Raw genomic sequence first — 18,287 nt, 5'->3', positions numbered from 1 at the left:
TTGAAAGCTGCGGAAATACTGGAAACCAAAAGCAATCCCAGAGCATGTCATCTGTAAACACCTGCAAAATAACCCATAAGGGATACACTGGTCAAGCCTGGTCTGAGTTGGCTTTCAGTGACAAAGTACTTTCAATTTGTGGCTGGCTGGCTGCTGGCTGAAGACTGACTGAGCCACACTCAGCAGAACGCGGATTCGTTGCTCGGGGTCCTTCTACACACAAGCGGCTGTGAGGGACGACACAGAAAAACACACAGTCATTATACACCACCAGACTGAAAATCAGTACATTAAAACAAGCATTGGCATAGCCAATAGGTCTCGCCTTCGGGACCTTATACCAGTTTAGCCATGCAACAGTTAATGTTGTTGCACCAAGGATATTGTGCTGCATAACTAAATACTTATAAGGTCCCAAAAGCAAGACCTATTGGCTATGCCAATGCTTGTCTTCTATTATGCCATTTCGTGGTATGCTATGCTCATGTTGTTTTATATTCTGGATTGTGTTGTGTTATGTTACCTTGTGATATGTATCTTCATGTTATGTTCTGTTCATCCTATGTTATATCTTATTAAAATATATCATGGTTTATATTGTGTTTTTCTCATGGTACTCCATGTTATGACATGGCATATGTTGTCTTATGTTATGACATGAATTATTTTGCTGTCTTATGGTATGTCATGGCATTGGATGTGTTATATTGTGCTGTGTTATGTCATATGTGTTATGCTGTTTCATGCCTTGCCGTGTTGTAACATGGCATGTGGTTTTTGTATATTAGTCCACAGTTTAGTTGCCTCTTTGCTCTGTTGTGGCGTCGGTCGGTGTTTTCGCTGTAGCTGTAACCTTTGTGTATGGGCAGGCTCCTGAACTCTGGGTGTTTTCGCGTCCAGGCCGGGCAGTCAATTTCTCAGTTTTTACAAGCGTGTCACAGCAACAGGTTCGGACTTTGGCATTAGCGATGGCTGACTGAACGTGCTGTTGTTCGCATCTTACTTGAACAAAACCTCACAATCAATGAAGTGTGACGAATAAGTACATTTTCCCAGATTTATGATAGCTCAGTTGGCTTCGTGTCCACTGCAGAGATAATATCATTATCCTGTCTTTGCTTTCAGCTTCTGACTGCTCTCGAGTGTCTCTCCGAGGCACCTCACAATCAATGAAGTGTGACGAATAAGTACAGATTTATGATAGCTCAGTTGGCTATGTGTCCACTGCAGAGATACTATCATTATCGTGTCTTTGCTTTCAGCTTCTGACTGCTCCCGAGTGTCTCTCCGAGGCCGCCGTGAAGCACCAGTCGGCCACCAACATTTCCACCTTATTTGTGACGTTGGGATTGCCAGCTGTCTGCGCTTGGCACAAATAGCATTTTTACTGTGTTTCATTTGCCCTTACATATTTTTTGTTATCAAATCAGCTTCTGTGTTTCATATGTGCTCATTCCGGCCTTTGCGTGTCCACCCCCACCCCCGTACACCACACACCCCTCAATAAGGGACGAGGGGCAGTTTCTAACTCAGTTATGTACACTTTTCATAATATATTTTTCCTTTCGCTTTCAGCTCCATTTTGGGAGATTAGGGATAACTTTCCTTATTTTAGGCAATTTGAAGAGTCGTTTTATTGATTATAGGACTAATTAAGGTCAATGCATTAGTGTTTCAAAACATTTGGAGTGATGGTGTTCATTCCAGGTAGGCTTTTAAAAGAGCCTCAGGGCTGGGGCAGGTTCAGCTGCATGTCAGAGTCATGTGAACCGAGTTCTTCGCTTGTCTATAGAACATAACCCACCGGAATGTGATCTCAGGCTAGACTGGCGGATGGTAGACCTGGTGGTGTGCCATCTGTTTACCAGTGATGACAGGAAATATTATATATATATTACCTACTGGGGGTCGCCAGTAAGTAGTTATAGTTATGACCTAGTTTCCATATATGGAGCATTTTTCCATGTGCCAATAACTTTGATGACGTTTGAAGAATCTTCACGAAAGTTTCAAAACTGTTACGACACTCTCTTCAGCCGCTTTCATGAAAGTTTCAGGGTGATCCGTCAAGCAGAGGCAGAGAAGCAGGGAGTGCTTAAAAGGTAGTTTTCCCCATGTTAATTTCAACAGGACATTTACACACAGCTGTAGCCCGAACTGCTGAACGGATTTACACCAAATTTGGGAGGAAGGTAGATCTTGGTCCATAGAAGTGCATTTTTGTGATTTGGTGTAAGTCCATTCAGTAGTTGCAGAGATATTTAAAGGTTTTTCAGATATACAACTGGGGATGCGGAGGATCCACGACCCCACCCGAGATCTCGCGCTGAAATCTGATTGCCTGCCAACACTTCAAGCCAGGAAGTGTTGGCAGCCATCTTGTGACTCGGTTGCCAGGTTCAGCCCTGCGTCTGCTGTCAGTTTTATTTTCCAGGTTTAGCCAGGTGACTCTGCTATTAGCATTATTAGTTGACTTGTTTTTAGTTTTTCAGTGGGTTTAGTGGGACAGGGACCTTTTATTTAGTCCTATTCTGACATTAGTCCCAGCCTTCCTCTGTTTCCCACCGCTGCCGCCCCCGCGGCCCCTTCCGCTCCCGCGCTCTCTCTTCCGATCACATTTGCCGCCTCCTAGCTGCCCAGCCCTCCCGACCTCTACTTAATGGAGGCCGCTGCGCAGCTGCACAGCGGACACGCACAGTGGGCGCTCCACCAGCGCACCAAAGGGAAACCCGTCCGTGAACCGACCGTGACCAGTGCCAGAGACACTGTTCTACAGCCTCCCACCGCTATGACTCAGCTGCCCTCCTTGCACTCAACCCCGGAAGGAACAACTGCCAGCTGTCCACGCCGAACACCACCCATGACCAGTCCTCTTGCTGCAACTGCCACCAGACCTTAACCACTTCCCCCTCTGCCAACACCGTCGATGCCCTGCGGTGCATCCTCCTCCACCCCCTCCCAGGACCTCTGCGACAAGCTCGGATATTACTTCCATCTGAAAATCAAGAGCCTCTATGACAATTTCAACGATCAGACACCAGACTCTGCAGCCACCCCCTCCTCCGGCAACGCCAGCCACACCACCATCTCCAACTGAACACTGCCACAATCGAAGAGACCGCCTTGACCATGAAAGGCATCCACTCGGGAGCCCCTACCGACCACTGCCCACCACACATCTACCACAGAGCCACCACTGTCATCGCGCCAGAACTACGACGCACCATGCATACCACTTTCAAGACCAGCACCTTCCCTGACAATTGGAAACTTGTAGAAGTCAGATCTCTGCTCAAGAAGTCCTCAACAGATCCCACGGACCTCAAGAACTACTGACCCATCTCACTCCTCCCTTTCATGGCAAAAGTCGCAGAGAAGACCCTCAATGCACAACTAACAAGGTTCATCAAAGACAACTCTGTCCTCGAACCCTCCCAATCCGGATTCCACAGCAACCACAGCACCGAGGCCGCCCTACTCGCTGCTATAGACAACATCCTCTCCCTCCTCGACCAAGGACACACCGCTGCCCTGATCCTGCTCGACCTCTCTGCAACTTTTGACATCGTATTCCACCGCACACTCGCCGACAGACTCCAAGACGCTGGCATTCAAGGAACCGCCCTTGACTGGATCCACAACAGCAGAACCCAAAGAATCAGACTGCCACCCTTCCTCTCCAAACCCATGGAAATAAACTGTGGAGTGCCCCAGGGATCATCGCTCTGCCCAACCCTCTTCAACATCTACATGGTTCCCCTCTCCGCCATCGTCAGACAGCACGGCCTCAGCATAGTATCCTATGCAGATGACATCAGGCTCATCCTCTCCCTCACCAAAGAACCCGACACCACCAGACTCAACTTCCAGGAGGAATGAAGGATGTCGCATCCTGGATGAGTAACAGCTGCCTCAAGCTTAATTCGGAGAAGACAGAAGTCTTCATCCTCGGAACCTCCCCGTCAGCTTGGAACAGCACCTGGTGGCCCACCTGTCTCTGCAGCCCTCCGACCCCCACGGACCATGCTCAAAACCTCAGCATTGTACATGACTCCTCCCTCTCCATGAACTGACAGGTCAACACCGTCACCTCCAGCTGTTTCAACACCCTCCGCATCCTCCGCAAGACTTTCAAATGGACCCCCCCCCAAATCATAAAAGACCGTCACCCAAGCACTCATAACCAGCAGACTGGAATACAGAAACGCCCTCTATGCTGGGATCAACAAGCCTCTACTCTGCAAGCTCCAGACATTATGGAACATCGCAGCCAGACTTGTCCTCCGCATCCCTCGACACAAACAAATCACCCAATACCCACGGGACATCCACTGGCTCCCCGTCGAGAAGAGAGTCACTTTCAAGATACTCACCCACTCCTACAAATGCCTCCACCACACCGGACCCCAATACCTCAATGAGAGAATCTCCTTCCATTTCCCCAAACAAAACGTCCGATCCACCAACCTTGCCCTCGCTGAATCCCCATGCATCCACAGAGCCAGAACAGGAAGAAGAGCCTCTCCTACATCACGACCAAGACCTGGAACGAGCTCCCGATCGACATCAGACGCGCCCCCTCTCTTAGCATTTTCAGAAAGACACTCAAAACCTGGCTTTTCGGCTGAACTGAGCTGTTCTTCCCCCCCTCTAACGCCTTGAGACCCACGTGGGTAAGTAGTGTGCTTACAATTCCCTGATTTATTGATTGATTGCTGTCTGTATTCTGCCCCTCCTTCACCTTATTCTACCTGTCACCTTGAAGACACAGCCTGAAGGCCACTAGAAAGATATGAAGAGAGGGAACAGAGTTCCCCCAAAGCCAGACTTCAACTGCAAAATAAGTTAGAAAAGGGAGGGTTGTTGAAATTCAATATTTGCTAAGGATCACACAGTTAGGTGAAACAGGGAAGCTGAGATTGAACCCAGATTTTGATTGTTTCCCCGTGCACCATTTATGCCACTGTATGGGTATCTCTTTGTGACATTTCTGGTTATTGTTTCTAATTATTGAAGGGTTAGATTACAGCGTTTCATTTAGGGCAGTTTTACGTGCCATTAACCTCACCCGAACCTAATAGCACTTAGTAGCAGACAGAGACTACTTGACTCGAAATCAATTTAGCCCACAAACCTCAAGACAAAAGTAGATGCTTACATCATCACTGTGTATGCTGTTCTTATTCTGTATTTAATGGAAGCTTGCACTAATGCTGATCGTGATGCACTTGATCTGTCTTTAAGGACGCTTGTATTGATGCTGTGCTCATTTTGTGCAAAATGCATCCTGGCACAAAGTCGCCCACTCTTTCTGTGCTCTGTTAGTGAGGGGGGATGTGCAGTGACTATTCCCTGTGCGATGAAGACTTAAACTGGTGTGGTCTCTTCTAAATTTCAAGGTGCATATATAAACACCTTTGCTTTCTAGAGACCTTTATCTGGCCCATCTAGTCCATTTTTCAACCTCTAAAATTCATAAACAAAAAAGTGGAGACAGAAAACATAAACTGTCACAGGTATTGAGGCAAACTGAACTTTCCTCATATGGGGGCGGAGCTTGCTTGCATTGAGATGGCCGCCTGAGCGAAGAGCTCGGCGTCGCCATTGCACTATCCTTAAAATATCCGGCATCTGAGTGTTCAAGGTTGCATGTCCTTGGCTGATCCCTGTCTCGGAAGAGCTCAGGAGTGTGGGGAAACAGCTCCGATCCTTCAAATACCCCAAACGAGCGAGTAAACGGACCCTGCTAGTTGTGGCCCAGCCCGGGGCTGTGATCCCAGAGCAAATGTAATGGAGGCGGGCGGGCGGCCCGATATCCGACGGGGGCCCTGTGGTTTGTGATCCCGGTGCCGGAGTGGAAGGACGGCGCTCACCTGCTGAATCTGGAAGCTGTGAGGCTCCTAGCAATCCGGCGTGTTGTGTGCCTGGGGGTCCCTGGGGTGTGCGAGGCCTGGGAAGCGAAGATTGCCCTGGTGTTTGGCGTAGCGGCATGGATGGGTTTCCATTGCCAGGAGCGAGTGCTGAAGGAGGTTCCCTGCGAGCACGACAAAGTGTGCCGACTGATCATGAAAGCACTGGGGGTGCACGACTGCAAAGGGAAAGCGGCAAGAGCTCCCTGAGAGCCACAAATATGGTGAGGTGTATATGACCTCGGAGAAGAGCGCGTCCAGAGGGTCCGGCCATTTTGAGACTCGGAGACACGCAGAGTGTAATGATATATGACCGCTTCAGAGCCCCTTTAGGGATGACTACTGAATGTGTGCAATCTTGAATGGAAGAGACTGCGGACCATCTGCTCCTGAGGTCGCCAGAGGCAGGTTGCCGAGAGCGAGTGGCTGAGGGTGCCCTGCTGCCTGGACGGAGCCTGAGGGGACGCTTGGCCGGTAACTACGCCATTTTGCACTGCACGCTGTGGGCCGGAGTAGACGATCACGGGGCCTAGGGCCCTAGAGAAACGGACAGGGCGATACATAAGAAGCATACTCTCTGGGCTGGGTGCAGTAGGGTCCCCCTGGCTGTTGCGGGTGCCTACTCCAGCGGTGCCTCGGCACCCAGTATGCTGTGACTGGTTCACTCCCCAGAACGGCAGCAGAAGACGAGGAGCCCACTTGTCATTTAGGATCCGGTGCCTTGTGATTAATACTTGAGGAGGAGGTACATCTGCGGGCTCTCCACGCTCCAGGATCGCTCTGTAAGTGCACAGCATTGTGAACTGGGTTGAAAAGCACAGACTACACCCGGGACGAATTTGTGTGCCTGTTGCCGACTGTTTTGGTGGTCGAGGTGTGTGGAACTTGGTGGCTGTAGCGATCTGGACAAGATGGGCAAAGTAGACAAATCACAGCCCAAAATAACATTTCACCAAAGGAAAGCCATGGTGCGAGACAACACCGTAGATGAAGGGGATAACACGCAGGATCCCCCTCAGGAAGAAGCAGGTGCTGATATCCGCACTATGTTAACAGCCATGGAAAAAGGGTTGCAGAGTAGTCTCTCCGTGTTGGGCACCAAGATGGACTCTCTCTCATATCAGATGGACAGAATGTCTGAAAGGTTAGACAAGCATGCAGAGAGGTTGGACATGACAGAACAACGGGTTACTGAGGTGGAAGAGGCACAGACCACGAAAGACACTGAGCACAAGCAAATGGGTAGAGTGCTACAAGACAAGACTGAAAACCATGAAGGGCGCTCCCGTCGCAACAACTTACTCGGAAGTGAAACGTTCTCCACTACCTCTGTGATGGAAAGGGCGCACGGGGCCCTGTGCCCTCGCCCTTCTCCTGGTGCTCGTGACAGGGATTCTGAGCTCAAAGTTGCCAGGGAGAAACAAACATTGCAGTTCAAGGGTTCTAATATATCTCTATACCCGGATTTCACAAACCGTCATGCTGTATCCGGCTAGACTTCGTGTCAACCGACCGGGACACTTGCGAATCTTCACTGATCCAAAAGCCCTGCAGAATGCACTGAAAGACTGGGCTAAAGAGCGATGTGGCAGCCCGGATCAAGATCCCTCAATGGGAACGGAAGGCGAACGTCTAGACAACCAGGACTGACTACTGCACTGCGTGTAACACGGATAAAAAAGAGATTGGGAGATATAACTGAGGTGGTACTCGTGCCAGACCCGGCGATAGTGGTGCTGGGCTACTCCAAGCTGGTACCTAGAGTTGTGTTCAGATTGATTGATATGGGGCTGCTTCTGGCCAAACGCAGGGTGGCGATATGTTGGTCTAGAGGACCCACTCCTACGATAGCTCAATGGAAGAAAGATATGCTATATTGCTGAACCCAAATGGAGAATTATAGTGACTTACTGCCTCCGCACAGTAGACCTAAACATTTCTGCCCACTATATGCTGCATACTGCACAACTAGGATTGGTGACAATACTTCCACTGTTGTTATACCACAGACATCAAGTGAGACTGGATTGGATGTATAGGTCTCTTAAACGTGGTTTGTTGATCCAGCGGCCTATAGGAAATATGTCATAAGCTACGCTACCCAACTTCACAATATTCACCATTAATCATAAATCAATTACAAGGCCCATAATCTAACATGGCAGACAATTAGGACAGAAAGCTGGCTATTGAAAAAGACACATATTCATGAACATCTAATTGGTAAAAGTAAAGCAATGGACTGAAATGATATCAAAGGGTTGATTTTTAATGTAATTATAAAAGATGTATGGATACATACGATTCAATAAAAAGATGGTTACATGATATGAGTAAACATGACTTCATTGGACAATGGATATAAAATAAACATATCAATGTACATAAAATGAGGGGTAGGGGGCTTTTTCTTAAAAATAATTTCTCCAATACAAAAAGGTCTGTGGGGCTGTGTGTCAACGCGTTTCGACAAAGTCATTTGTCTTCATCAGGACAGATCGGTATCCAGCCACTTTTTCTAAATAAAATAAAATAAAACAAAATCACATATAAATCACAGTGCATTGCTAATACTACTATTTACATAGACAGAAACTAATTCAGTTTAAAGGAAGCTTTTCCTTCTTTTTTTCTTTCTTTTTCATCACATAGCCAGACTTATATCATAGTACAACATAGGTTTAAGGACACAAAGTTGGAAAACACTTACGTATTTAATGAACATCACATTATTTTCAGTAACGGGATGAATCCCAAGAATAGTTATTTGATAGAAAAAGGCGTAACATTTTTAGGAGACCTGTGTCTCTAAACAACCCTATAGTTCTAAACTTGTATAGTGAACTATTGGCAAAGATTACTTCCCATATATCCTGCCTGGATATATCACGCCTATATGTAATTTTATATAGGAGACAGATTTGTTGTGCCTATGCTAGGATCTTCTGTCATGATGTCTAATTTAAAAACCAAAGGTAAATAAACAGTGTGGATAGAGAAAATATAATCCTTCTAGAATTTCAATTGTGGTCGACTGCAAGATCAATAAATGATCAATATGTTTATATGAGTTTACATACTCAAAAAAGGAGTCTACATCCGTTTATTTGCATTTAATTGCCAAATATCCTTACCTAAAAAAAGAGAAGTTATGAACTATTAGGTTCGTGGTAGATGGGGCAGGTAAGGCACCTCTCCTTTTATATCTGGAGACGGTATGTGATAACTGTTCAAGGAGAGAAATACGTTGTTTGAGGTATTGTACAATTTTGTTTAGTGTTCTCAAATTTTCTCCCTGTATTAATAAGGTGGTTTTAATGGATGATATTCTTACCTGTTTAGACAATAATCACTGCTTCCATCCTACTACTGCCTACATATACTTTTCAACGTCTTTAAAAATAAAGGAAGCGGTTCCTCGTTGTTTTCTTTAATGGACGATGTTTAATTTAGGCTAGAAAAAAATACATATTGTTTTATATCGATAGCTGCTCAAAGGATTATTGAAAAGATCTAAACAAAACCTCCTTACTACTAATGTTTACCTTTAAATGGAAATTCAGGGGAACACTGGGAAGGGCGCAGATCGTGATATGATTATTCTCCGTTGTTGTTTCAAAAGGCGGCTGTATCCCGGAAAGCAGCTACAGGTCGTGAAATAAGATATAGTCTTGTGTGAGAAAGCTGCCCTAGGAATAGCATAAGAGGTCTAAAGTGCCGCTTTTTTATTGATATTTACCTGTCATATCGAGCTTAGGGAGAAGTAAAGAAAACGGGCGGTGAACGTAGTTTCTCTCCGCTCCGCTTGCGTTTCAAAAGGCGGATGTGGTTAAAAGGCGGCTGCAGATCGGAATTAATGCCTATTAAACGGTACAAACTTAAATTTAATTTTTTGTCTAGAAACCGCGCTAGAAAATGCATAAGCGGTCTAGTATGCCAGCTTTTTACTAGTGTTTTACCTGTCATGCAGAAATCGTTGAAACGCGAGCAAAAAGGCGAGCAAAAAGGAGGGCGGCAAACGTGGTATTTCTTTACTCCGCTTGCGTCTCACAGGGCGGATGTAGCTTAGAGGAGACTGTAGCTCGTAATGGATGCCTGTTTAAACGATACAAACACCCTCTGTTTAATTAAAGGGAGGGAAGGGTTCAGAACTACTTAGTTAGAATTGCATATAGCGGGTGCGGCAACTACGGAAATGCATTCTAACAATGCGAGGATTCCAAGGGGTATTCAGCGAAAACTTACCGATATACAGAGCGCGGAGTTCGAAACGTCTCTGCCTTCCTCAGTGGTTCGTGTAGAAAAAGATGATTTCCTGTAGTCCTTTTTCTACTGTTATTTATATCCTAATTATGCTCCGCCCTTATTTAGACTCTGCCTTTATTTAAAGAGACACTTTCTTTAAGTAAATACTATCTAGGTGCTCAGTGAATATTATATTAAAAAAACTCGAGATCTATATTCATGCAACATCATATTAAAAAAAATTTTTATATAGAAGGAAAAGAGGGGGGACGCGAGCAATGTAATTTTATAGGAAAAAGAGGGGCGGACATTATCAGAGTGGAAAGAATATGTTTTCCATTGCATATATTCATAGCAATTCTATGATAAAGGATATCAGTGGTATCATATTATTGCGTTTTCCCACGGCAAGTCTTGATTTAATCCATGATGAAAAAGAAAGAAAAAAAGAAAAAAAGAAGGAAAAGCTTCCTTTAAACTGAATTAGTTTCTGTCTATGTAAATAGTAGTATTAGCAATGCACTGTGATTTATATGTGATTTTGTTTTATTTTATTTTATTTAGAAAAAGTGGCTGGATACCGATCTGTCCTGATGAAGACAAATGACTTTGTCGAAACGCGTTGACACACAGCCCCACATACCTTTTTGTATTGGAGAAATTATTTTTAAGAAAAAGCCCCCTACCCCTCATTTTATGTACATTGATATGTTTATTTTATATCCATTGTCCAATGAAGTCATGTTTACTCATATCATGTAACCATCTTTTTATTGAATCGTATGTATCCATACATCTTTTATAATTACATTAAAAATCAACCCTTTGATATCATTTCAGTCCATTGCTTTACTTTTACCAATTAGATGTTCATGAATATGTGTCTTTTTCAATAGCCAGCTTTCTGTCCTAATTGTCTGCCTGGGTAGATACCTTTGCACAAAAATTGTTTTCCCTGACTCAGGAGTACGATCCATATCAGGGGGTCCTTGTTACCCACATAATACCATAATCTAACATGACATATTTTGACCAACTGAATCATGTGACCTAATTAACCTATTCACAAATTATATACATTTATATACAACCGCGGTAAATGAATTTCATCACACTTTACAAATTCTACAACTAATTAAGTCACTGTGGCGATAAAATCTTGCTAATGGCAACCTAGACTCATGAATTAACAAGACCAGCTTGTTTTCCAAAGTAAAATATTTATTAACCATTTATTTAGAAAGTGCATTAGAATCTTTTATTAAAGCATTTTTATTAAAGTATTTGCAATTGGTAATAACGGTTTCAAGCAAAATATCAAAACATTATTCAGATAGAAAATAACAGTTTGGCATCATTCAAATCCTAAGTCCCTAACTACACTTGCTATAATAAGGAATAAAGAATAAAAGTCTTTTTGGGTTTCTTACGTGCTCCAAGAGAAGTCCGTCTGCACGACACACCCATCTAAAGGTCAGCAAGAAGCAGCTTTCCTCTTCCATGGGGAAGAGTTTTTATACCTTTCTACACAAAACTAATCTAAGTAAAAGTATATTTTTCTGCTGAAGTCGAAGCTCGATTGGCTGTCAAGTGACAGGCCATCGTGTCAACACATTTTTTAGAACATCAGTTCCGTCACTTGCTTAGAGTCCATTGTCTTTAGTTTTCGAATAGCGAGGCTTCCTCCAGTTTGCAACATTTACTGAAAGAAAATCATAACTTCCTCGGACTGTCAAACTCCTCTGCCAGTTCCTGGCCTTGGCCTTGCTTGACTAAAGAACAGTCAGCTCATCACGTTTCATTTTACATCACGACAAAAATGTTTCAGCAGAAGGAATTTTTCCATGATGGACTCTCACTTTCTCCGAGCAGAATTTTGCCAAACACGAATGCACTAGGCCCAAAACCATTTTACGAAAACTAATATATAAACAAACACAAAAGAATAATTAATGCGAGAAATACAGTTTGTTCTGTTACCCACCCTCCATTGCTAATGATTAACCCATTAGTCTAAATTATCTAGCCAAAGCACACAAATAAAGCAGCATTTATATCTACCATTCTTCATTTAATCCAGCAGGATTCTTTATGCACCTGTAAAGAATAAAGTGACACCACGTAGACAAAAAAGCAAAAATAAGCACATGCCATTATTTAAACAGCCGCTATTAGTTATGACACAACAATAGACAAGATTAATTTTTTATTCTCCACATACAGAAAGATGCAACATAACGCACGTTTATGAGCACACATGTTAGTTTCCCACGTGTTTTTTGTGAATGCAACTTTAAACTAGGTTGAATTAATACACACACAGCACAGATCATTAATATTATTAATTTAATTATGGAAGTGTGACTTCACGAGCTGAAATGCATTTTATTTCTGAATCTCGCTCCATCAACTCCCTCATCTGGTGATTTCCAAATCACCACACCACACCCAAAATTTAGCAACATTTTATCTAGAACGAATATGATTTGATTTCACTATGTTAGTATTTCTAAAGACTTGTTTCAGCTGTTTCTTTGCAACTATCATATTGAGCTCTACGAAACTCCTCCAGCTCTATCTCCCTCTCGTGTTCCTTTCTGATTTTGTAAATTCTTCTCTTTTCCTTCATGTACTTTTTCCTCTTATGTAACATGCAACTGACCTTCAACAAGACTATCACAAAAATTATTATAAACAAAGGTGTTAGAATTTTGCCAAGAACTGAACCACCAATTTCTTGAAACCAGGTTTTGATAGCCTGAAATCTTTTATAAAGACGTTCTGACAAATCGTCTACTTCTAAGGGAACTATTTCTGAATGGATCTCTGTCATATTCCTTATATACATTTCAATATTCTTACTCTCGTCTGGGATGTATGTACAGCAGTGTTGAACATGTAAAATGCCACAGACTCCTCCCTCTTTTGCTAGGAGTATGTCCAGGGCAAGGCGATTCTGCATCACCATCAACCTAATCGCAATGACCTCGGTATCCACTAATTGGAAACCACCAGCTGTGTCAGTTGACAATCTGTCAACTATTGTGGACAATTTTCTGATTCTTCCTGCATTCAGGGTTATACCTACTAAAGGTATCACTGCCTCAAAAATGTCTCCCAAAACTTCTGAGAAACTTTCTCTTTTATACCTGTTTTCATGATTACTGATTTCAAATGAGCCCTCTGCATTTCTGTCAACATGAAATATTTTTGGAAAAAGACCAACAAAACATGTCCCATACCAATGGTCTGGGAGATTATAATAAGCTTTGTCTCCACAGATAAAATAAATCCCAGGAAAAATTGGGTCTCTTCCGCCTTTGAATCCCCAACCCCCCATGATTTGGTAAGTGTCCTCACAATTGCTAGCACCTACAAAGTAATTATCAAAAAGTGTATTATCTCTCCTAATGCAAAGCTTGCCACTAATTGGCTTATCTATGTGAATTGCAATATTGTCAAAAGATTTGCCATTAAACTTTTCATCCTCCTTCTGCCAGAATTTGGATTTGGTCTGTTTGACCATTTCATTTCTTTTATAGTTTTCCCTTCTCTCCTCAACTAAGTTCAGGAAAGTCTTTTCCTCAGATCTCAATTTGCAGGTTAAATTATTTCTGTAAGCATACTCATAAGTGAGTTCATTAGTAACTAAAAAGAATTCCCTCATCTGTTTAGCTTGTTTGTGTTTATTTAAAGCCTTCTCAATTTTCAGGTTAGCAAAAATGTCATCGTAGTTAGAATAATAATACTCCAAGCGACCAGTCTGGTAAAATAAACTAGCTATCACACTGCAGGTCATGCCATAAGTAAGAGGAAGCATATTGTATGTCACTCCCTCAGAAACAGAAGCAGGTAACTTTACACAGATGTAGCAATCTTTGACACCCATAACCTTAACATACTCTCCCAAAAGCCTAAAAAATGTATTGCTAGAAAAATCACCAACAGACTTATCTTGATGAGCCTCTGGTCTGTGATCAATAACTTTGTTAGCTTTGTTTGTTGCACTATGTTTGTCTTGACTAACTGAAGCTTTGTTTGTCATATTGACTTTGTACATCTCCTTATCGATCCCGAAAGGAAAGATGACAGCTAAAACTAACCAGAGCAGAATTAATATGAGCATACATATCAGAGTCATCTTACAGCAATTTTTAAGAATGGAACATTTCGAAGTACTATGCTTCAGAACAACAGGCATTTTCACTAGCCTTAACTCAGAAAAAGAAAACAAAAATTTAAAAATATGTCTAAATGTAAAACCTAATATTTTAAACACCCCTCTTTTAATTTTTTTTTTTTTTAAATCCTTCTAACAGCATTTCTTCGACCTTGCGTCACAAGTTATTCTCCAGCTAAACACAATTTCTTCGACCTTGTGTCACCTAACACAATTTCTTCAGCCTTATGCCAAAAACAAAACCCTCAATTCTAACAGATTAGTACAATCATTTTCACTATTGTCTTCAACTTCTTCCTGACTGCTACTATTTATCTCAATTATAGGTGGGATAATAATGTAAGCCCACTCAGGAGACTTATATTTCTAGTTTGGCTTTAAAACTCTCTTTGTTTTTCTAGAGATAACTTCTATTTTCTTTCCTTTCTCTGCTTTCTTTTCAGGATCTCCTTGACTAGTAATCTCATTCACCTGCTCCTTTGATCTCTTTATTAACCTGACTCTCAGCCCTCCATTTTCACTTGGCCATGTTTCACCTTTTCTCAGCAATTTTCTTTTTGGTTCAGTCACATTAGATTCTGTTTTCCAAGATCTTTTCCTGAATTTTCTTTCTTGAGATTCTTCATCACTTTCATCAAATTCACTGTCAGAAATTTCAACTCTTGACTCAGGATCTTCTCTATTCGGCAGCCTCACTCCGTTAGGAACATTACTTCTTCTTCCATCACTGGTACTCGGCAATTCGTCTTCCTCCGCTTCTTCAATTACCTTCAACTTCCCAGTTCCAGAATTTCTGTTCCTGTATTCAGAGCTTGTTTTCTGCTTTTCGATACTTTCCTGGTCTTGCTTCTGGAGTTGATCTGATTCTGTTGTTTCAGGTCCTTTTTCTTTATTTTGATCAGATTATTTTGCCTCTCCTGCTTCCTTGTCAGATTCTTCTGCTGATTCTTTTTCTAGCAGATCTTCATCATCTTCAGAATCAACTACAATAATTTTCAAATCTTTCCCACTCAAATCTCCATTTACAGATGCGTTTTCCAGATGTCGACCTCCCTGTCGATCCTCAGGATCTGGATTTTCTCCAGCTTCTTCTTCAGAATCTGAATCAGCTGTTGTTTCACTCTCTTCATCAGAATTTTCAGGTGTAGGTATAGGAATAGTGTGACTGGGATGAATCCACCTTTTTATTCCTCTACACTTTACTGCATTCGTTGTCACGAGTATCACCTGTCTCGGTTTCTGCCACCTCGGCACCAGACAGTTTCTTCTTCGGTGAACTTTTGTTCTCACCCAATCTCCAGGTCTCAGATCATGCGTTTGCACTTTGTCTTTTGACTGTACTTCAGTTTCCACCTGATTAGACACAGAAGTCACGACGTCAGAAAGCTTCTTACAGTATTCCAAAATTGCACTGTCATTAATGCTCAACAGTTTTCCTACTGGTACAAATGCTTGTCTCATGACCCTGCCCATAAGAATCTCATGAGGACTCAGACCTGTCTTTTTATCTGGTGTACTTCTTAGAGTCATCAGAACAAGTGGAAGAGCATCTGTCCACTTTATACCTGTAGCTAGACACATTTTCCCTATTCTGTTTTTGATTGTTCCATTTATTTGTTCCACCACTCCAGATGCCTCTGGTCTGTATGCACAATGCAACTTCTGCTCAATGTGTAAAGCTTCACAAATTAATTTCAACAGTCTGTTATCAAAATGTCCTCCTCTATCACTCTCTATAGTCACAGGGAATCCGTATCTTGGAATAATCTCTATTAAAAGCAATTTTGCTACAGTAATTGAATCACTGTGACGTGTGGGAAATGCTTCTACCCATCTTGAAAACAAACAGACAATCACCAAAACATATTGCAGCCTGTTGTGTTTGGGCATCTCAATGAAATCCATCTGTAACCTGGTAAAAGGACCACCTTCCCGACCTATGGTTCCCGTCCCCACAACCGACTTCCTGTTTGGGTTCATTTGTTGGCAAACCAAACACCTCTGACAGAGTGATTCTGCAATTGTTCTGAACTTGGTATTAAACCAAGTCTCTTTGAAAAGCCTAATCATTGAATCCCTTCCAATATGACCTGGGCCATGATACATTCTGGCCATATCATCAATCATGCAATTTGGTAAAACTACTCTGCCATCTTTGTAAGTCCAAACTCCGTCCTCATCTCGTTGTCTACATTCTGCTCTCAACCATGTGTCTTTCTCCTCATCATCAGCTTCATCTTGCAAATCTTTGATTTCCTGCCATGTCTCAACTATTGATGTTAGCATTAGTGAATTCAAAATATACTCATTGTTTTTCTCCCGATTAAGTGCAAAATTGTTTTTTGCACAATATTTTGCAATTTCATCTGCGTAAGCATTCCCTTTGGTGATAAAATCCTCACCTTTTTTTGTGAGCTGCACACTTTACCACAGCAATTTCTTTTGGCAACTGTATGCCATCAATCAATCTTTTGATAAACATTGCATTTCTGATTGGCGAACCTGCTGACGTCATGTAGCCTCTCTGAGATCAGAGCTGTCCATAATCATGCACAACTCCATACCCATATTGGCTATCAGTAATTATGGTGACCCTCAAATCCTTTGCTATTTCGCAAGCACGAATTAAAGCAATCAATTCAGCCACTTGTGCTGAACGAATTCCCTCAAGACATTATGCTTCTGCAACATCTGCAACTGTGCAGACTGAGTAAGCTGCTCTCAAGATGCCTCCTTCTGATCTCAGACAAGAACCATCCACAAAGTAAACATGATCTGACTCAGGCAATGGTACATCTTTAATGTCCTGCCTTGGTTTGGTACAATATTCCATGACATCTAAGCATTCATGCTCCACATCATTTTCATCACTAATTTCAGTGTCAGGTAACAGCGTGGAAGGATTTAAATTCACACACCTTGCTATTGACACATTGTCTGATCCCAAAATGATTTTTTCATACTTCGTGAGTCTATTGCTTGTCAGATGCTGCGTTTTGCTCCTTGTAAGGAGAATCTCAACTGAATGTGGAACATAGACTTTTACAGGAAATCCCATTATGATTCCTTCACTTTGCTCAAGGCTAACACTACTTGCCGCAACTGCTTTTAAGCAACCTGGTAAGGCTTTTGCAACTGGATCAAGGACTGCTGAAAAGTAGGCTATAGGTTTTCGCATGTTTCCATGTCTCTGAATTAACACAGACAAAGAGCATCCCTCTCTTTCGCTGCAATACAGCTCAAAATCTTTCTCGTAATCTGGCATGCCCAGAGCTGGAGCTTCACATAGACTTCTTATTAGCTTTTCAAAAGCTTCCAACTCAGTTTCAGTAAGTACAATTGGATCTTTTATGTCTGATTTTGTCAATCTTTGCAGTGGTTTCGCAATTACTGAAAATCCACTAATCCATTGACGACAGTAACCAACCATTCCCAGAAACATTCTGACCTGCCTTTGTGTTTTTGGAGGATGCATTTCCTGAATCATTTTAATTCTCTCAATTGTCACTTGTCTCATTCCCTTGGCAATTCTATGTCCAAGATATTTTACTTCTTGTTTACAAAACTGCAATTTTGCAGGAGACACTTTATGTCCCTCATCTGCCAAGTGATTCAAAAGAGTAATCGTATCTGTAACACAGTTGTCTCTTGTTTTGGCTGCTATCAACAAATCGTCAATATACTGGACTAATGTCGATCTGCCAGGTAGATTTAGATCTTCTAATGATTTCTTTAACAGCTCATTAAAGATAGAAGGACTCTCTGTATACCCTTGAGGAATTCTACACCATGCGAGGGTCCTACTCTGGAACCTGAAAGCAAATATTTCCTGGCTCTCTGGATGCAATGGAACAGTAAAGAACGCATTGCAAAGATCAATGACAGTATACCATTCTGCATCATGCGGAATTTGGTAAAGAATGACTGCTGGGTTTGGAACAACTGGACAACAA

Source organism: Lissotriton helveticus, chromosome 3_1, assembly GCF_964261635.1.
Source record: "Lissotriton helveticus chromosome 3_1, aLisHel1.1, whole genome shotgun sequence".
Taxonomy (NCBI): Eukaryota; Metazoa; Chordata; class Amphibia; order Caudata; family Salamandridae; genus Lissotriton; species Lissotriton helveticus.
The sequence above is the reverse complement of the archived record's forward strand: the minus strand, read 5'-3'. Positions refer to the sequence as shown.